At 39.2% G+C, this 15,331-nt stretch overlaps 1 non-coding gene across 1 annotated transcript; it reads right to left on the bottom strand.

Annotated features, from left to right (window-relative positions):
- Nucleotides 1-7,830: 7,830 nt before the first annotated feature.
- Nucleotides 7,831-7,938, bottom strand: LOC112738581 (small nucleolar RNA R71). The gene has a single exon (XR_003169535.1). It is a non-coding gene; the product is annotated as a small nucleolar RNA R71 (small nucleolar RNA).
- Nucleotides 7,939-15,331: the final 7,393 nt, after the last annotated feature.

The raw sequence follows: 15,331 nt of genomic DNA, 5'->3' as shown, positions 1-15,331 counted from the left end.
GCGCACGCGTACTAGGCACGCGCGTGCAGAAGTGTTTTCGCATAGAGACGCGCACGCGCACATGACGCCTACGCGTGGATGAAGAAACAGCTAATCGACTCGCACGCGCACATGGAGCATACGCGCTGATACTCACACGTGACCCACTTAAAGGCAAAACGCTGGGGGTGATTTCTGAGCTGCCCAGGCCCAAGTCCAGCTTGTTTCTGAATGTATTTCATGCAGAATTAAAGTCCAAGCAAGGGGGAGCAATTAGTTAGTCAACATGAGCCTTTAGTTAGTTTTCTAGAGAGAGAAGCTCCCTCTTCTCTCTAGAATTGGGTTAGGTTTAGGATAAATTCTCTTGGATCTTGAATTAATTACTCAATTTTATCTTGGTTCCTTCATAATTTCTTGTTTCTACTACTCTATTCTTCTTAGTTCTCTTGCCAATTTTACTTTTATGTCTCTTTTATGTTTATGAATGCTCATGTTGGAATTTGTTTACATTGAATGAAATCTAATGTTTGATGTTCTTTTCATTGATAATTTGAGTTGTTGATTTACTTTCCTTGCAATTGGTAATTGGTAGATTTATTATTCTTGCATTTTTACTATGCTTTCCTTTGATGCCTTCCAAGTGTTTGACAAAATGCTTGGTTGGGCTTTAGAGTAGATTTTGAGCATTCTTAGCTTCGAAAGAGTAATTGGGCAATCTTGAGTCATTAGTACCCAATTTAGATTGGCGATCTAGAGTTGTTAGCTAATATCATTCTCAATGACTCTAATCTCTTGCTAATCCAATTAGTGAGTTGATTAGGATTTTTGACTTGAGATTAACTAGTCTTGTTTGACTTTCTCTAATGGAATATAACTTACATCTTCTTCCAACATTGGGGATGACGAAATAAGATAAATTCTTGTTAAGTGTTGTTATGATTCATGACTAGGATAGAAGGTCTATGATCTCACACCTTGCCATGAATATCTTTCTTTATTAATTGCTTCTTTTATTGCTCTCTTTACTCTTCTTGTCATTTATATTATTGCCCTTTTATCAACCAAACCCCTTTGCCCCTTCATAGCCAATAATTGACACTTCATTGCAATTCCTTGTGAGATGACCTGGAGTCTAAATACTTTGGTTAATTCTTATTGGGGTTTGTACTTGTGACAACTCAATTTTTGATTGGGAGGATTGTTTGTTGGTGTAGAACTATACTAACAACGAGAATTCGTTCATTTGAGAAAATTCTATACCATCACGACATTCCGACACATCACCCCCTTGCTCAATCTTCAATTCGGCATCAAATACCCTCAGAAACGAGTTGGATTTGGGCCTGGACAGCTCAGAAATCACCCGCTGCAATTTCACTTTATGTGAGTCATGTGCGAACATCGACGCGCACGCGTGCTTGACGCGTACGCGTCGCTTGGCAATTTCCTATCCACGCGTACGCGCCATGTACGCGTACGCGTCGCCATGCAACATCACTTCCATGCGCGTGCGTCTGTGGTGCGTGCGTGTCCATTGATGTACTCCCAATCCTTGTTTCCTCATGCATTCTCCACTTTGCATGCTTTTCTCTCACTTCTTCTATCCAATACTTGCCTTATGAACCTGAAATCACTCAACAAACACATCAAGGCATCGAATGGAATTAAAGTGAATTAAAATGACCAATTTAGGGCCTAAAAAACATGTTTTTATACTTATGCACAAATTATGGGTGAATTATAAAACCATGCTATTTCATTGAATAAATGTGGAAAAAGGTGATAAAATCTCCCGAAATAAGCACAAGATAAACCACAAAATTGGGGTTTATCACTAAGGTAGTGACACTCCTTTGGATACTTACTTTGATTACACAAAAAAATGAGACTTGTTATGATTTGGTCCTTAGTTTGAGCTTTTCTTGCTCTCTTTCTTTTGATTGAGACTTATTATTTAGCTGAGTGATGAGCGGATAATTTATACGCTTTTTGGCATTGTTTTTAGTATGTTTTTAGTAGAATCTGATTATTTTTAGGGATATTTTCATTTGTTTTTATGTTAAATTCACATTTCTGGACTTTACTATGACTTTGTGTGTTTTTCTGTGATTTCAGATATTTTCTGGCTGAAATTGAGGGACTTGAGCAAAAATCAGATTCAGAGGTTGAAGAAGGACTGCTAATGCTGTTGGATTCTGACCTCCCTGCACTCAAAGTGGATTTTCTGGAGCTACAAAACTCACAATGGCGCGCTTATAATTGCGTTGGAAAGTAGACATCCAGAGCTTTCCAGCAATATATAATAGTCCATACTTTGGCCGAGTTTAGACGACGTAAAAGGGCGTTGAACCCCAGTTCTACGCTGCTGTCTGGAGTGAAACGCCAGAAACAAGTCACAAACCAGAGTTGAACGCCAGAAATACGTTACAACCTAGCGTTCAACTCCAGAAAGAGCCTCTGCACGTGTAAAATTCAAGCTCAGCCTAAGCACACACCAAGTGGGCCCCAGAAGTGGATTTATGCATCAATTACTTACTTCTGTAAACCCTAGTAACTAGTTTAGTATAAATAGGACCTTTTACTATTGTATTTGACATCCTGGATTGTATTTTTGATCCTGTGATCACGTTTTGGGGGCTAGCCTCTCGGCCATGCCTGGACCTTTCACTTATGTATTTTTAACGGTAGAGTTTCTACACTCCATAGATTAAGGTGTGGAGCTCTGCTGTTCCTCAAAGATTAATGCAAAGTACTACTGTTTTTCTATTTAATTCAAATTATTCCGCTTCTAAGATATTCATTCGCACTTTGATGAGCGGATAATTTATACGCTTTTTGGCATTATTTTTAGTATGTTTTTAGTAGGATCTAGTTACTTTTAGGGATGTTTTCATTAGTTTTTATGTTAAATTCACATTTCTGGACTATACTATGAGTTTGTGTGTTTTTCTGTGATTTCAGGTTTTTTCTGGCTAAAATTGAGGGACTTGAGCAAAAATCAGATTCAGAGGTAGAAGAAGGACTGCTGATGCTGTTGGATTCTGACCTCCCTGCACTCAAAATGGATTTTCTGGAGCTACAGAAGTCAAAATGGCGCGCTTCCAATTGTGTTGGAAAGTAGACATCCAGGGCTTTCCAACAATATATAATAGTCCATACTTTGGCCAAGAATAGACGACGCAAACTGGCGTTCAACGCCAGCTCTCTGCCCAATTCTGGCGTCCAGCGCCAGAAAAGGATCCAAAACCAGAGTTGAACGCCAGAAATGGATCAAAACCTGGCGTTCAAGTCCACAATTGGCCTCTGCACGTGGAAAGTTAAAGCTCAGCCCAAGCACACACCAAGTGGGCCCCGGAAGTGAATTTATGCATCAATTACTTACTCATGTAAACCCTAGTAGCTAGTTTATTATAAATAGGACCTTTTACTATTGTATTAGATATCTTTGATCAGTTGTATGCTATCTTAGATCACATTTGAGGGCTGGCCTCTCGGCCATGCCTAGACTTTCACTTATGTATTTTTAACGGTAGAGTTTCTGCACTCCATAGATTAAGGTGTGGAGCTCTGCTGTTCCTCAAAGATTAATGCAAAGTACTACTGTTTTCTATTCAATTCATCTTGTTTCGCTTCTAAGATATTCATTCGTACTTCAATCTGAATGTGATGAACGTGACAATCATCATCATTCCCTATGAACGCGTGCCTGATAACCACTTCCGTTCTACCTTCGACTGAATGAGTATCTCTTAGATCTCCTAACCAGAATCTTCGTGGCGTAAGCTAGAATGATGGCGGCATTCAAGAGAATCCGGAAGGTCTAAACCTTGTCTGTGGTATTCCGAGTAGGATTCAATGAATGAATGACTGTGACGAGCTTCAAACTCACGATTGCGGGGCGTTAGTGACAGACGCAAAAGGATAGTAAATCCTATTCCAGCATGATCGAGAACCGACAGATGAATAGCCGTGCCGTGACAGGGTGCGTTGACCATTTTCACTGAGAGGATAAGATGAAGCCATTGACAAGGGTGATGCCTCCAGACGATTAGCCGTGCCGTGACAGGGCATTTGGATCATTTTCCCGAGAGAAGGCCGAAAGTAGCCATTGACAATGGTGATGTATCACATAAAGCCAGCCATGGAAAGGAGTAAGACTAATTGGATGAAGATAGCAGGAAAGCAGAGGTTCAAAGGAACGAAAGCATCTCTATTCGCTTATCTGAAACTCTCACCAATGATTTACATAAGTATTTCTATCCCTTCTTTTATTTATTATTTTCGAAAACCCATTACTGTTTTATATCCGCCTGACTGCGATTTACAAGGTGACCATAGCTTGCTTCATACCAACAATCTCCGTGGGATTCGACCCTTACTCACGTAAGGTATTACTTGGACGACCCAGTGCACTTGCTGGTTAGTTATGCGAAGTTGTGAAGATATGTTTAGACCATGGTCCTGTGCATCCGTTTTTGGTGCCATTGCCAGGGAATCAATTTCGAACAACAATTCACAACCTGAGTAGCAATTTCGCATACCACACTTCAACCTGAATGTGATGAACGTGACAATCATCATCATTCCCCCACGAACGCGTGCCTGACAACCACTTCCGTTCCACCTTAGATTGAATGAGTATCTCTTGGATCTCTTAATCAGAATCTTCGTGGTATAAGCTAGATTGATGGCGGCATTCATGAGAGTCCGGAAAGTCTAAACCTTGTCTGTGGTATTCCGAGTAGGACTCTGGGATTGAATGACTGTGACGAACTTCAAACTCGCGAGTGCTGGGCATAGTGACAGACGCAAAAGGAGGGTGAATCCTATTCCAGTATGATCGAGAACCTCAGATGATTAGTCGTGCTGTGACAGAGCATTTGGACCATTTTCACAAGAGGATGGGATGCAGCCATTGACAACGGTGATGCCTCCAGACGATTAGCCATGCAGTGACAGCGCATCGGACCATTTTCCAGAGAGGATCAAAAGTAGCCATTGACAATAGTGATGTCCTTACATAAAGCCAGCCATAGAAAGGAGTAGGATTGATTGGATGAAGACAGCAGGAAAGCAGAAGTTTAGAGGGACGAAAGCATCTCTATACCTTTATCTGAAATTCTCACCAGTGATATACATAAGTATTTCTATCTTTATTTTCTGTTTAATAAGTATTATTTTCGAAAACTCTATAATCAATTATTATCCGCCTGACTGAGATTTACAAGGTGACCATAGCTTGCTTCATACCAACAATCTCCGTGGGATCGACCCTTACTCACGTAAGGTTTATTACTTGGACGACCCAGTGCACTTGCTGGTTAGTTGTATCGAAGTTGTGAATGAAAAACGATTTATTAAGACGTGCGTACAGACTTTCTAGCGCCGTTGCCTGAGATCACAATTTCGTGCACCAAGTTTTTGGCGCCGTTACCGGGGATTGTTCGAGTTTTGACAATTTGGACAACTGACGGTTCATCTTGTTGCTCAGATTAGGTAATTTTCTTTTTGTTTTGTTTTCTAAAATTTTTTTTCAAAAAAAAATTTTCCAAAAAAAATTCTCCTTTGTTTTCGAAAAATTTTAAAATAAATGTTTTCAAAAATATAAATTTCTTCAGAATTTTTAAGAATGAAATCTAGAGTTTCATGAAGTATATTGAAGCCTGGCTGGCTGTAAAGCCATGTCTAATTCTTTTAGACTGAGGCTTCCTCTTATCAGTATATGAAGTTGGATGAAGTATCAGTTGTTGTATGCCTGATTTGTATCTTCTAAAGCTTGGCTGGCTATTAAGCCATGTCTAACCCTCAGATTGGAGCTTTAGACTAAGTTTGCAAGATTCCTGGAATTCATATTAAAAATTTTAGAATCCTTATTTTTCTTTTTCACAAATAATTTTCGAAAAAAAAATTACAAAAAAAAAATTATAAAATCAAAAAAATCAAAAATATTTTGTGTTTCTTGTTTGAGTCTTGAGTCAATTTCAAGTTTGGTGTCAATTGCATGTTTTAAAGTTTGCATAAAATTTTCGAAAAATTCATGCATTCATGGTGTTCTTCATGATCTTCAAGTTGTTCTTGGTAAGTCTTCTTGTTTGATCTTGATGTTTTCTTGTTTTGCATCCTTTCTTGTTTTACATGTGCATTTTTGCATCCATAGTGTCTAAACATGAAAGATTTCTAAGTTTGGTGTCTTGCATGTTTTCTTTGCATTAAAAATTTTTTTCAAAAATATGTTCTTGATGTTCATCATGATCTTCAAAGTGTTCTTGGTGTTCATCTTAATATTCATAGTGTTCTTGCATGCATTCCTTGTTTTGATCCAAAAAGAAAAGAGAAAAACATGAAAATGATGTTTTAATTTTTTTTTATCTCTCTTCATAAAAAAATTCAAAAATAAAAAAAATATATATCCTTCCCTTTTTCTCTCATCAAATTCGAAAATTTGAGTTGACTTTTTCAAAAATTTTTAAAATTCAATTGTTTTTATGAGTCAAATCAAATTTTCAATTTAAAAATCTTATTTTATCAAAATCTTTTTCAAAAATCAAATCTTTTTCATTTTTCTTAATTATTTTCGAAAATTTTAAAAATATTTTTCAAAAATCTTTTTCTTATCTTTATCACATAATTTTCGAAAATAACATCATCAATTAATGTTTTGATTCAAAAATTTCAAGTTTGTTACTTGCTTGTTAAGAAAGATTAAAACTTTGAGTTCTAGAATCATATTTTGTGATTTCTTGTGAATCAAGTCATTAATTGTGATTTTAAAAATCAAATTTTTTTCAAAACTAATTTCAATCATATCTTTTAAAAAATATCTTCTTATCATATCTTTTTCAAAATTTGATTTTAAAATATCCTTTCTCGCTTCTTATCTTCTTATCTTTTCAAAATTGATTTTCAAATTTGTTTTAACTAACTAACTAACTTTTGTTTGTTTCTTATCTTTTTCAAAACTACCTAACTAACTCTCTCTCTCTCTCTAATTTTTGAAAATATCTCTCTCTTTTTCAAAAATTCTTTTTAATTTTCGATTTTAATTTTCAAAAATTACTAACCTTTTTCAAAAACAATTTTCGAAAATCACTAACTCTTTTTCAAAAATAATTTTCGAAAATTCTCTCTCTCATCTCCTTCTATTTTATTTATTTATTTACTTACTAACATCTCTTCCTCAGTCACCAAAAAATCCGAATCCCTCTCTCTCTCTGTGTTCGAATTTTTTCTTCTTCTTTTCTTCTACTCACACAGGGACTTCTATACTGTGGTAAAAAGGACCCCTATTATTATTATTTTTCTGTCCCTCTTTTTCATATGAGCAGGAGCAAGGACAAGAATATTCTTGTTGAAGCAGATCCAGAACCTGAAAGGACTCTGAAGAGGAAACTAAGAGAAGCTAAATTACAACAATCCAGCAAGCACCTTTCAGAAATTTTCGAACAGGAAGAGGAGATGGCAGCCGAAAATAATAATAATGCAAGGAGGATGCTTGGTGACTTTGCTGCACCTAATTCCAATTTACATGGAAGAAGCATCTCCATCCCTACCATTGGAGCAAACAATTTTGAGCTGAAACCTTAGCTAGTTTCTCTGATGCAGCAGAACTGCAAGTTTCATGGACTTCCATCTGAAGATCCTTTTCAGTTCTTAACTGAATTTTTGCAGATATGTGATACTGTTAAGACTAATGGAGTAGATCATGAAGTCTACAGGCTCATGTTTTTTCCTTTTGCTGTAAGAGACAGAGCTAGAGTATGGTTGGACTCTCAACCTAAGGATAGCCTGAACTCTTGGGATAAGCTGGTCAAGGCTTTCTTAGCCAAGTTCTTTCCTCCTCAAAAGCTGAGCAAGCTTAGAGTGGATGTTCAAACCTTCAGACAGAAAGAAGGTGAATCCCTCTATGAAGCTTGGGAGAGATACAAGCAACTGACCAAAAAGTGTCCTTTTGACATGCTTTCAGAATGGACCATCCTGGATATATTCTATGATGGTCTATCTGAATTAGCTAAGATGTCATTGGATACTTCTGCAGGTGGATCCATTCACCTAAAAAAAACGCTTGCAGAAGCCCAAGAACTCATTGACATGGTTGCTAATAACCAGTTCATGTACACTTCTGAGAGGAATCCTGTGAGTAATGGGACGCCTATGAAGAAGGGAGTTCTTGAAATTGATACTCTGAATGCCATATTGGCTCAGAACAAAATATTGACTCAGCAAGTCAATATGATTTCTCAGAGTCTGAATGGAATGCAAGCTGCATCCAACAGTACTCAAGAGGCGCCTTCTGAAGAAGAGGCCTATAATCCTGAGAACCCAGCAATAGCAGAGGTAAATTACTTAGGTGAACCTTATGGAAACACCTATAACTCATCATGGAGAAATCATCCAAATTTCTCATGGAAGGATCAACAAAAGCCTCAACAAGGCTTTAATAATGGTGGAAGAAACAGGTTTAGCAATAGCAAGCCTTTTCCATCATCCACTCAGCAACAGACAGAGAACTCTGGACAAAATACCTCTAATTTAGCAAACTTAGTCTCTGATCTGTCCAAGGCCACTGTAAGTTTCATGAACGAAACAAGGTCTTCCATTAGAAATTTGGAAGCACAAGTGGGCCAGCTGAGTAAAAGGATCATTGAAATCCCTCCTAGTACTCTCCCAAGCAATACAGAAGAAAATCCAAAAGGAGAGTGCAAGGCCATTGACATAACCACCATGGCCGAACCTGTAAGGGAGGGAGAGGACGTGAATCCCAAGGAGGAAGACCTCCTAGGACGTCCAGTGATCAATAAGGAGCTTCCCTCTGAGGAACCAAAGGAATCTGAGGCTCATCTAGAGACCATAGAAATTCCATTAAACCTCCTTATACCATTCAAGAGCTCTGATGAGTATTCCTCTTCTGAAGAGAATGAGGATGTTACTGAAGAGCAAGCTGCCAAGTTTCTTGGTGCAATCATGAAGCTGAATGCCAAATTATTTGGTATTGAGACTTGGGAAGATGAACCTTCCTTGTTCACTAATGAACTGAGTGATCTGGATCAACTGACATTGCCTCAGAAGAAACAGGATCCTGGAAAGTTCTTAATACCTTGTACCATAGGCACCATGACCTTTGAGATGGCTCTATGTGACCTTGGGTCAGGGATAAACCTCATGCCCCTCTCTGTAATAGAGAAACTGGGAATCTTTGGGGTGCAAGCTGCTAAAATCTCATTACAGATGGCAGACAATTCAAGAAAACAGGCTTATGGACAAGTAGAGGACGTGTTAGTAAAGGTTGAAGGCCTTTACATCCCTGCTGATTTCATAGTCCTAGATACTGGGGAGGATGATGATGAATCCATCATCCTTGGAAGACCCTTCCTAGCCACAGCAAGAGCTGTGATTGATGTTGACAGAGGTGAACTAGTCCTTCAATTGAATGAGGACTCCCTTGTGTTTAAAACTCGATGTCATCCTTCTGTAAACATGGAGAGGAAGCACAATAAGCTTCTCTCAAAACAGAGTCAACCAGAGCCCCCACAGTCAAACTCTAAGTTTGGTGTTGGGAGGCCACAACCAAACTCTAAGTTTGGTGTTGAACTCCCATATCCAAACTCTAAGTTTGGTGTTGGGAAGTCTCAACAATGCTCTGAACATCTGTGAGGCTCCATGAGAGCCCACTGTCAAGCTATTGACATTAAAGAAGCGCTTGTTGGGAGGCAACCCAATTTTTATCTAATTTTTATTTTTCTTGTTCTTTCATGTTTTATTAGGTTCATGATCATGTGGAGTCACAAAATAAATATAAAAATTGAAAACGGAATCAAAAACAGCAGAAGAAAAATCACACCCTGGAGGAAGACCTTACTGGCGTTTAAACGCCAGCAAGAAGCATCTGGCTGGCGTTCAACGCCAGAACAGAGCATGGTTCTGGCGCTGAACACCCAAAATGGGCAGCATCTGGGCGTTTGAACGCCAGAATTGCACCCTGGAGAAGAGCTGGCGCTGAACGCCCAGAACAAGCATGGTTCTGGCATTCAACGCCAGAAATGGGCAACAAGTGGGCGTTCAACGCCCAGAACAAGCACCAATCTGGCGCTGAACGCCCAGAGTTGTGTGCAAGGGCATTTTGCATGCCCAATTCGGTGCAAGATTGTAAATCCTTGAACACCTCAGGATCTGTGGACCCCACAGGATCCCCACCTACCTCCACTCACTTCTTCTCATCCCTCTTTCACATAATCCCATAAACACTCTTCCCCAAAACTCTTCACCAATCACCTCAATCTCTCTTCCCTATTACCACTTCACCACTCACATCCATCCACTCTTCCCCATAAACCTACCTCATAAACTCCACCTACCTTCAAAATTCAAAATTAATTTACCACCCAAAACCCACCCTTATGGCCGAACCTTACCCCCCCTCCCTTCCCTATATATAGCCCTCCATTCTTCCTCATTTTCATACAACACAACCCTCTCTTCTCTTCTTGGCCGAATACACCCCTCCCCCCTCTCCTCCATATTTTCTTCTTCTTCTTCATTTATTCTTTCTTCTCTTGCTCGAGGACGAGCAATATTCTAAGTTTGGTGTGGTAAAAGCATAAGATTTTTGTTTTTCCATTACCATTGATGGCACCCAAGACCGGAGAATCCTCTAGAAAAGGGAAAGGGAAGGCAAAAGCTTCCACCTCCGAGTCATGGGAGATGGAAAGATTCATCTCCAAAGCTCATCAAGACCACTTCTATGATGTTGTGGCCAAGAAGAAGGTGATCCCCGAGGTCCCTTTCAAGCTCAAGAAGAATGAGTATCCGGAGATCCAACATGAAATCCAAAGAAGATGTTGGGAAGTTCTAACAAACCCCATCCAACAAGTCGGCATCCTAATGGTTCAAGAGTTCTATGCCAATGCATGGATCACTAAGAACCATGATCAAAGTAAGAACCCAAACCCAAAGCATTATATTACAATGGTTCGGGGGAAATACTTAGATTTTAGTTCGGAGAATGTAAGATTGGCGTTTAACTTGCCTATGATGCAAGGAGATGCACGCCCCTACACTAGAAGGGTCAACTTTAATCAAAGGTTAGACCAAGTCCTCATGGACATATGTGTGGAAGGAGCTCAATGGAAGATTGACTCCAAAGGCAATCCGGTTCAATTAAGAAGACTGGACCTCAAGCCTATGGCTAGAGGATGGTTGGAGTTCATCCAACGCTCCATCATCCCCACTAGCAACCGATCTGAAGTTACTGTAGATCGGGCCATCATGATTCTTAGCATCATGATTGGAGAGGAAGTAGAAGTTCATGAAGTCATCTCCCTTGAACTCTACAAAATAGCCGAAAAGCCCTCTCCTGGGGCAAGGCTAGCTTTTTCTCATCTTATTTGCCATCTATGTTACTCAGCTGGAGCTTTCATAGAAGGAGACATTCCCATTGAGGAAGAGAAGCCCATCACTAAGAAAAGGATGGAGCAAGCAAGAGAGCCCATTCATGGATCTCAAGAGACGCATGAAGCTCATCACCATGAGATCCCAAAGATGCCTCAAAAGCATTTTCCTCCACAAAACTATTGGGAGCAAATCAATACCTCCCTAAGAGAATTAAGCTCCAACATGGGACAATTAAGGGTGGAACATCAAGAGCACTCCATCATCCTTCATGAAATTAGAGAAGATCAAAAGGCAATGAGGGAGGAGCAACAAAAAACAAGGAAGAGACATAGAAGAGCTCAAGGACATCATTGGTTCCTCAAGAAGAAAACGCCACCATCACTAAGGTGGACTCATTCCTTGTTCTTATTTTCTGTTTTTCGTTTTCCATGTTAAGTGCTTATCTATGTTTGTGTCTTCATTACATGATCATTAGTATTTAGTAACTATGCCTTAAAGTTATGAATGTCCTATGAATCCATCACCTCTCTTAAATGAAAAATGTCTTAATTCAAAAGAACAAGAAGTACATCAGTTTCGAATTTATCCTTGAACTTAGTTTAATTATATTGATGTGGTGACAATGCTTCTTGTTTTCTGAATGAATGCTTGAACAGTGCATATGTCTTTTGAAGTTGGTGTTTTAGAATGTTAAATATGTTGGCTCTTAAAAGAATGATGACAAGGAGACATGTTATTTGATAATCTGAAAAATCATAAAAATGATTCTTGAAGCAAGAAAAAGCAGCAAAGAACAAAGCTTGCAGAAAAAAAAAATAGCGAAAAAAAATAGAAAGAAAAAGAAAAAGCAAGCAGAAAAAGCCAAAAGCTCTTAAAACCAAGAGGCAAGAGCAAAAAGCCAATAGCCCTTAAAACCAAAAGGCAAGGGTAATAAAAAGGATCCCAAGGCTTTTAGCATCAGTGGATAGGAGGGCCTAAAGGAATAAAATCCTGGCCTAAGTGGCTAAACCAAGCTGTCCCTAACCATTTGCTTGTGGCGTGAAGGTGTCAAGTGAAAACTTGAGACTGAGCGGTTCAAGTCAAGGTCCAAAGCAAAAAAAGAGTGTGCTTAAGAACCCTGGACACCTCTAATTGGGGACTTTAGCAAAGCTGAGTCACAATCTGAAAAGGTTCACCCAATTATGTGTCTGTGGCATTTATGTATCCGGTGGTAATACTGGAAAACAAAGTGCTTAGGGCCACGGCCAAGACTCATAAAATAGCTGTGTTCAAGAATCATCATACTGAACTAGGAGAGTCAATAACACTATCTGAACTCTGAGTTCCTATAGATGCCAATCATTCTGAACTTCAATGGATAAAGTGAGATGCCAAAACTATTCAAGAGGCAAAAAGCTATAAGTCCCGCTCATTTAATTGGAGCTATGTTTCATTGATAGTTTGGAATTTATAGTATATTCTCTTCTTTTTATCCTATTTGATTTTCAGTTGCTTGGGGACAAGCAACAATTTAAGTTTGGTGTTGTGATGAGCGGATAATTTATACGCTTTTTGGCATTGTTTTTAGTATGTTTTTAGTAGGATCTAGTTACTTTTAGGGATGTTTTCATTAGTTTTTATGTTAAATTCACATTTTTGGACTTTACTATGAGTTTGTGTGTTTTTCTGTGATTTCAGGTATTTTCTGGCTGAAATTGAGGGACTTGAGCAAAAATCAGATTCAGAGGTTGAAGAAGGACTGCTGATGCTGTTGGATTCTGACCTCCCTGCACTCAAAGTGGAAAATCTGGAGCTACAGAACTCAGAAGGGCGCGCTTCCAATTGCTTTGGAAAGTAGACATCCAGAGCTTTCTAGCAATGTATAATAGTCCATACTTTGTCCTTGTTTAGATGACGTAAAAGGGCGTTGAACGCCAGTTCTACGCTGCTGTCTGGAGTTAAACGCCAGAAACAAGTCACAAACCAGAGTTGAACGCCAGAAACACATTACAACCTGGCGTTCAACTCCAGAAAGAGCCTCTGCACGTGTAACATTCAAGCTCAGCCCAAGCACACACCAAGTGGGCCCTGGAAGTGGATTTATGCATCAATTACTTACTTCTATAAACCCTAGTAGCTAGTTTATTATAAATAGGACTTTTTACTATTGTATTAGACATCTTCGGATCGTCTTTGGATTATATTTTTGATCTATTGATCACGTTTTGGGGGCTGGCCATTCGGCCATGCCTGGACCTTTCACTTATGTATTTTCTACGGTAGAGTTTCTACACTCCATAGATTAAGGTGTGGAGCTCTGCTGTTCCTCAAAGATTAATGCAAAGTACTACTGTTTTTCTATTCAATTCAACTTATTCCACTTCTAAGATATTCATTCGCACTTCAACCTAAATGTGATGAACGTGACAATCATCATCATTCCCTATGAACGCGTGCCTGACAACCACTTCCGTTCTACCTTAGATTGAATGAGTATCTCTTGGATCTCTTAATCAGAATCTTCGTGGTATAAGCTAGATTGATGGCGGCATTCATGAGAGTCCGGAAAGTCTAAACCTTGTCTGTGGTATTCTGAGTAGGACTCTGGGATTGAATGACTGTGACGAACTTCAAACTCGCGAGTGCTGGGCGTAGTGACAGACGCAAAAGGAGAGTGAATCCTATTCCAATATGATCGAGAACCTCAGATGATTAGCCGTGCTGTGACAGAGCATTTGGACCATTTTCAAAAGAGGATGGGATGCAGCCATTGACAAGGGTGATGCCTCCAGACGATTAGCCATGCAGTGACAGCGCATCGAACCATTTTCCAGAGAGGATCAAAAGTAGCCATTGACAACGGTGATGTCATTACATAAAGCCAGCCATGGAAAGGAGTAAGACTGATTGGATGAAGACAGCAGGAAAGCAGAGGTTCAGAGGAACGAAAGAATTTCTATACACTTATCTGAAATTCTCACCAATGATATACATAAGTGTTTCTATCCTTATTTTCTATCTATTTATCATTTATGTTCGAAAACTCCATAACTATTTTATATCCGCCTAACTGAGATTTACAAGGTGACCATAGCTTGCTTTATACCAACAATCTCCATGGGATCGACCCTTACTCACGTAAGGTTAATTACTTGGACGACCCAGTGCACTTGCTGGTTAGTTGTATCGAAGTTGTGAATGAAACACGATTTATTAAGACGTGTGCACCATGTTTTTGGCGCCGTTGTCGGGGATCACAACTTTGTGCACCAGCTTTTATTTAAATTTATATAAATTCTCTAATTTAATTTTCTCCCATTCAACTCAGACCTTTTTGAAAACATCTGATTAATAAAATAACACACTTTTCTGCAACTCGTTGGGAGGCGACCTGGGATTCATACTCCCAGTATTTTAATTTTAATTTCTGTGACACCCTTCTAAATTGATAAGCGGATTTCTGGTTGGTTGAGAACTATACTTGCAACGCATATTTTATAATCATTCTTAACTCGCCAATTTCCGCCCCCATCAATACCCCTTTGCTTCTTTCTTCATTTTAGCATGAGGACATGCTTAGTTTAAGTGTGGGGAGATTTGATAAACCCCGATTTTGTGGTTTATCTTGTGCTTATTTTAGGGGATTTTATCACTTTTTCCCACATTTATTCAATGAAATAGCATGGTTTTGCAATTCTCCCTTGAATTGTGCTTAGTTGTAAAAAACATGCTTTTTAGGCCTTAAATTGGTGATTTTAACTCAATTTAATTCCATTCGAAGTCTTGATGTGTTTGTTGAGTGATATCAGGTTCATGAGGCAAGTATTGGATAGAAGAAATGAGGAGAAAAGCATACAAAGTGGAGAATGCATGAGGAAACAAGAATTGGAAATGCATCGATGGGCCCGCACGCGTACTAGGCGCGCGTGCGCAGAAATGGCTTCGCATAGAGACGCGCACGCGTACTAGGCACGCGCGTGCAGAA

Source organism: Arachis hypogaea, chromosome 13 (genome assembly GCF_003086295.3).
Source record: "Arachis hypogaea cultivar Tifrunner chromosome 13, arahy.Tifrunner.gnm2.J5K5, whole genome shotgun sequence".
NCBI classification, from domain to species: domain Eukaryota; kingdom Viridiplantae; phylum Streptophyta; class Magnoliopsida; order Fabales; family Fabaceae; genus Arachis; species Arachis hypogaea.
Note: the sequence above shows the minus strand (reverse complement) of the source record. Positions and strands in the feature narration are given on the sequence as shown.